The sequence below is a fragment of the Pectinophora gossypiella genome, chromosome 16 (assembly GCF_024362695.1).
Source record: "Pectinophora gossypiella chromosome 16, ilPecGoss1.1, whole genome shotgun sequence".
NCBI classification, from domain to species: Eukaryota; Metazoa; Arthropoda; class Insecta; order Lepidoptera; family Gelechiidae; genus Pectinophora; species Pectinophora gossypiella.
In genome coordinates, this window is record NC_065419.1 from 13,849,933 (window position 1) to 13,855,832 (window position 5,900).

The window sequence follows — 5,900 nt, forward strand, 5'->3', positions numbered from 1 at the left end:
CACGGGCCTTCCCTATGGATGGATAGGGAGATCGGGCCTTAAACCACCACGCGGGCCCAGTGCGGATTGGTGGTTATTAACGACTGCTAAAGCAGCCGGGACCAACGACTTAACGTGCCTTCCGAAGCACGGAGGAGCTCGAGATGAAAACTTTTTTTTTCTGTGGTCACCCATCCTATGACCGGCCTTTGCGAAAGTTGTAACTTCAACAATCGCAGACCGAGCGCGTTTACTGCTGCGTCACCGAGCTTCTCAAACGTAGACGTCAAACTCGTATGCAACTAATTAAGTAATTCATGTTCATGACAAAAAGCTCGGTTGCGTGGGTACTTATACGTAGTTCATGCTATTGGGAATATTAGTCAAGCAACAAAAGCTATAACCGCAAAACCTTAATGTTTATCAGTTTATTACGAACTTTTGTCTTTTCAATTTAACACACTATCGCGTAGTTCTGTGGTACTATGCAAAATGTACAAAAGCATATTGTAATCATCCGTTTACTAAGCGCAGTTAATTACGATGTGTTACGGGTTTTCAATTGTACGTACATAAAAATGGTACCTACAAATAAAACATTCTGGCGAAGTAATGTGTGTGTATGTATGTGTCCATAATAATACAGATTTAATTGTTTTCAGGGCAACAATAGTTTCTTCGTGAAGAACTGGCAAATGACTGTAATACAGTTCTATTTGTCGCCTATTTAGGTACTAAACGACTTCACTTCACTCCTTATCTCCATTTCTTAGAAAGATAAAGGTATTTTTTTTTTAATAAAGCTTGGAACTGTATGCTTTACTTTCTATTGCCTACTTTAAGTATCTTGGTAGAAATTACTAAGAAATTAATCCAATATGAAGTACGTACTTATAAATAATTACAAGATTCTTATTAATTAGAGTACCGTCAAATACAATCTGCTTTATTGCTGAATTTCTTCCAAACAAATTATTGGAATAGGCAATGTCTTTATTTTTAACCGGGTAGAGAAAGGTTTCCTATAAGCTTTTTTTTACAACCAGTTCTTTTTAGTGGCCTAATTTTTTGCCCCTATCCATTCTTACAGGGAAAGTGATCCTGTCACTCAGATATTAACTTTTTATCCGCCATTTAATTAATATGTTCTCTGTACAAAAATCACCGTTAAACATGCCGGGGGACATTGGCGCCAGGCACTAACGGATCTTCGGTTCTGGTGCGTGTAAAAAAGACAGTTTGTTCTTGTTACAAATTAGCAATGTGTCAAACGAGGTTATAATGTAGGTATCTAAAAAACTGGCCGAAATAGAATAAAGAAAAATACTTTTCTTTTTTTATTATTCTTATAAATATTGTTTAGAATTTAACCAGTATTTTTTTTTAAATAATTTAAATATAGAACGGTGTTTTCTTTTTAAAAACGAAATTAAAACCTATCGTGCGTGATATTAATTGGACCACTGTATGTCTGTATATTAATCCCACTGGTTACTGGAATGGTCATACGTTCAACAACAAAATTAAGGAATCTCGACTTTTTATTGACTAATAAATAATTATCCTGGCGTATCTCGGTCACCGTTTTATTATGGGCTCATTCAATTTGTTGGTTGTCAGACTTGTCAGCTTGCATTCTGCAAACACGACACGGACATTTCTCCAGTGTAAGCTGCGATGTGCTGGCGCCATTAACGGATTGGCGCCTTACGAGTAGAGAAAAAGTAAAAATAAGCGAAGGAACTCATTACATATAAAGCCTTGTTGGAAAAAAAGCGTGGCGCCAGGTTTATATTCCGTTGAAGAATTATATTTTATTGGCCCTTTTTGCCTTAATTGCATCATAAATAAACATATTTATGAAAACAAAAAACAAACGAAAAAAACTAATACAAAAAGAAACATTGATTATATTAGATAGTCAGACGATAACCTTTGAAATGATTTATCTGGCATGAAAGTTCTAGTTCAGTGTACTGAAAATGCGTGATGAAATTCGCACTTGAATCTATTTCGGTGAATCCAAGGTCGGGTCGTACGTCAATCCGCTTGTCATCAAAACGTTTTTTTTTTCACTAAAGCTCGGTCTGCGTCGAACTAAGCTAAGTAGGCACCTATAATGCTGAAAGCACACAGATTCTTCCGTGTGGTAGGTAGGTACGCGATGTAAGAATTATATTACAGAACACATAAGGTCGACCTTTATTTGTTTATTTTGAAAAATTAGGAAGGAATTGCCTCCCTGCTCTTCACAATTTCCCATTTCTGGAGTTTTTTAGGTTAGGTTAGTACTTTTGATTATTTCTCCTTTTTGTTGTTTATTACTGTGATTCGCTAGGTAGCTGATATTATTTTTAAAGATATGTACCTATAAACAGTAAGTACGTACAGTCATGAGCAATATCATGTAACAACTTTAGAATCCTGTCGCACTATAATATTTGACATTTAATGAGACTTACGGTTTAATTTGTCAAAAAAGTTAATGTGACATGGTTTCAAAGGGTATACATATTAGTATTAGTACTCGTGACCGTATTATATTGTTTGTGTCAGTCACTCACCCTTAACGTAAACAACCTCATCTCAAGGGGCGCAAAACAGGGTTAACGATCTATTAAAACCCCATCTTAGAAACGTTTTGTTATTCTGAATGGGATATTTCTTAACCCTCATGTTTATAGTATCGTACCTACCTATAAAAGTAATTCAGCGATTTAGGTACAAAGATGTATAACAAAACTTGGTAAAAGTTGATAGGTAGGTATGTTATGTATAACTTCTATACAAAATTGTTAAGTAGGTAGGTACCTACCTACTTAGCTATTTTCCTTGTAAATGTAAATATGTAGTAAAGCATTGCTATACATAAACCTAGTAGGTACCTAACCTAGCCTACCTATCATCCGATAGGTGCCTACTAGGTACTTGTTTCTTAACATGCATAAGTTTACGCCACGTTATTCAATGTTTACCTATTTAACTACTTATTTGACTATTTTTTTTATTTATTTGATCAAAATTCGGGTAGGTAGGTAGGTACCTACTCGCTCCTTGTTCGAGACAGTATTTTAACAGTGTAGTCTACGTCTTATACTCCACAAAAACTGTTAAATAATGTCGCGAACAAGGAGTTACGTATAATCACGAGTAATAGAACTTCACTTACAGGTAAGTTCGTTTAATCTCTTAATTATTCAACGTTTACCTATTTATCTATTCATTTGATAGGTAGGTAGCTACCTATTTGAACTGATAAGCACTTTCGTTGGTTAAGAATGACATATCTACATTGTATAGAGATAGGTACATAGAATCACGCCTCGTTCCTTTGGGGTAAGCAGAGACCACATAACTTACTACAATCCTGACACACCACTTTTGCATCTTCCACTCTCATCAAAGACTTCATGCATGCTCGCCGGTTTAGAGTAGGTCCTCTTGACCTGGCTTTTCTTTAAAACATCCTGGATCTGATCACGGTACCTATGTAGGTAGGTAGGTAGGTACAAAGTTAAGAAATAATTCCTGCACAATCTATAGAATCGGCAATTGAGTAGGTATTGTTATCGATGTTTTCTTTGGGAAAAAAACTAAACAATGTTATCAGGGTCCACTTCCTACGAGTTTCCGGTAAACGTTTTCCGCTCTTAAGAAAAAATCGAGAGACGTTCTGAAACTGCAGTTCAGTCCTTTACCTACCTATTTTTATCACGTCCACTTACCTACCTACTTTAAAACTTGAAAAATGCAACAGTGTAGTGTTTTGTAAATAACATCGGAAGCTGTTTTTTTGTAAGGTTTTTGTGTACCTACATAGGTACCTAGTTTCAATTTAACAGCAAAATAAGAAACTAACTCTACTAGAATAGACTAGAATCCTGGACCTACAAAACTGCTGGAAGTTCCTACTTACCTAATCTACCCTAAAGGTACCTACCTATTTTCAGCAGGTAGGCTGTGTACATACCAACACGTGCCTATTTTAAAAACTTAATTTTTTTCGGCATTTACAAACTGTCAGTCAGGTAGGCACTAAAACGTAATGGTTAGGTAGGTAAGTATATCCCAAGGCCAAGTACCTACCTACCTATATCCTCTTAGTAGGTACCATCCTACTTAACTACCCTCTCCACCGAATAATGATACAGGGGCCGCGAGGGGTGCACGACAATGGATAAAAATCAATAGGTAGATACCTCTGTACAATTGCATTGTACTTAGAATATTAAGCAAGGATTCATTCCACTCTCGTCCACAAACCTACGCTTGAGACACAAACAACAATCAACGAGTGTTGATTCAATGCAAAGTATGAAATTGTGACGTGTGACATGACAGGACACACACATTATGTTTGCAGGTAGCTATTGATCCAATTCACGATAAAAAAAAACCGTCTTTGTTACGCCTACTTGATTGACAAAAATGATTGAACCTAACCTAATCTCAATCGTTATGAATGACTTATATTTGCGAATAAATACTTTAATGAACAAATGTAATGTTCCTTATTCCTCGATCATTGCCTACTTTGTCACTATAAAAAGCACTGAAAAATAACCGGAAAATAGCACTTACACATCGAAACTACCACGTTTTACTCTTTACAACTTGATACACTTATTAACCTATTTTCTATTTTACGATTTCTACTAGGCATTAATAAAAGTACTTAATGCATAAAACTCGTTCAATTCGTACGTATTTTCTATAAAATTACATTTCTTATCAACTACCTATCATAAAATTATTGGAAAAGAAATTTCGTCAACTAAAACGTGCTACGCTACAGTTGAACGCAGCAATTTTGTAACAATATGCCGATTGTACTTGTCGGTCGGCAACCGAACAGCTGTTCATTCGAGAAGGATTCTACCGTTAATTTCAATTCTAACCTCTCAACAGCTTCACTACTACTTTTATTACATCACAAAAGAACCGATTTCAGCCTGAAATTAACTGATTTAACTCACCGTATAATTTTAAACACTAAAAATAAAATATTCCTAAAACACACTTAAAAGTTACTTTGCACACTTGTAAAAGGTTACACACAGCTATAAAAGAACGAACTTTAATTTACAACTCTAATTTAACTTATAAAAACAGTGTTTTTTACATTAAATAAAACTATAAATACGAAAGTGTAGAGCCGAGAAGAACACACACCCGACACCGGCAAGCGCAGAAACCCGACTGGCGCGACCTCACGCGGAGAGCCACCAAAATACTTTTCAATGGAACGACGAACGTGCCGCTTCAAAATGGTTTCATTCATAAATACACAATTTATTGAATTTAAACTCATAAAAAAGAAATAGAAGCCTTTCCCCATAACATTTATTAGGTACCTTATATATTTAGTATCCATTTGAAATCTTCATCTTAATATTTAGTTATGTTTATTACCTTCAAAGATTTTTGATAAGACGAAATAAAATTAAAATGCTAGATATACATGCACAATAATTTTAATAACAAGTGCATGTACCTATTCTAATAATCGTGTACTCTATTTACATTATAAATTAACAGCAAAGTTTAAAAAGTTTTAAATTAACGAACTGGCGCCGTCTTGGCGAGAGCATCCGGTGCATGCATCACTAATTCTGATTGGCTGTTGCGAGGCGGGCCTCCATTTTCACATCAAATGCCCGTTTATGAATGCGCTGTTTTTTTTTATAAATTATCATACACTATTTTAACTATATTTTTTAGATCACCTTGATTACGTGCTGTAATAAAATAATTTTATTAATTACGCGATAATTAAGTAATCAATTTATAAAGAAATTTACCATTGACCACAATTTACTTACTAAAATAAAAATCATTTAGAATTATGTTAAACCACCCTCATTTGTCTTAATTATTTTTACCAGCCTCTTCTCAATTTCATTTCCAGTCAGGGTCGGTGA

The 5,900-nt window shown here is 35.0% G+C and overlaps 1 protein-coding gene across 1 annotated transcript in view; it reads right to left on the minus strand.

The window, feature by feature from the left end:
- Positions 1 to 5,180, minus strand: part of LOC126373820 (sialin) — a 75,651-nt gene extending 70,471 nt beyond the window's left edge. The window contains exon 1 of the mRNA XM_050020145.1: positions 4,956 to 5,180. The gene's annotated coding sequence lies outside the window, so the exon portion shown is untranslated. The remainder of the gene's footprint in view (positions 1 to 4,955) is intronic.
- Between the last annotated feature and the right edge of the window lie 720 nt (positions 5,181 to 5,900).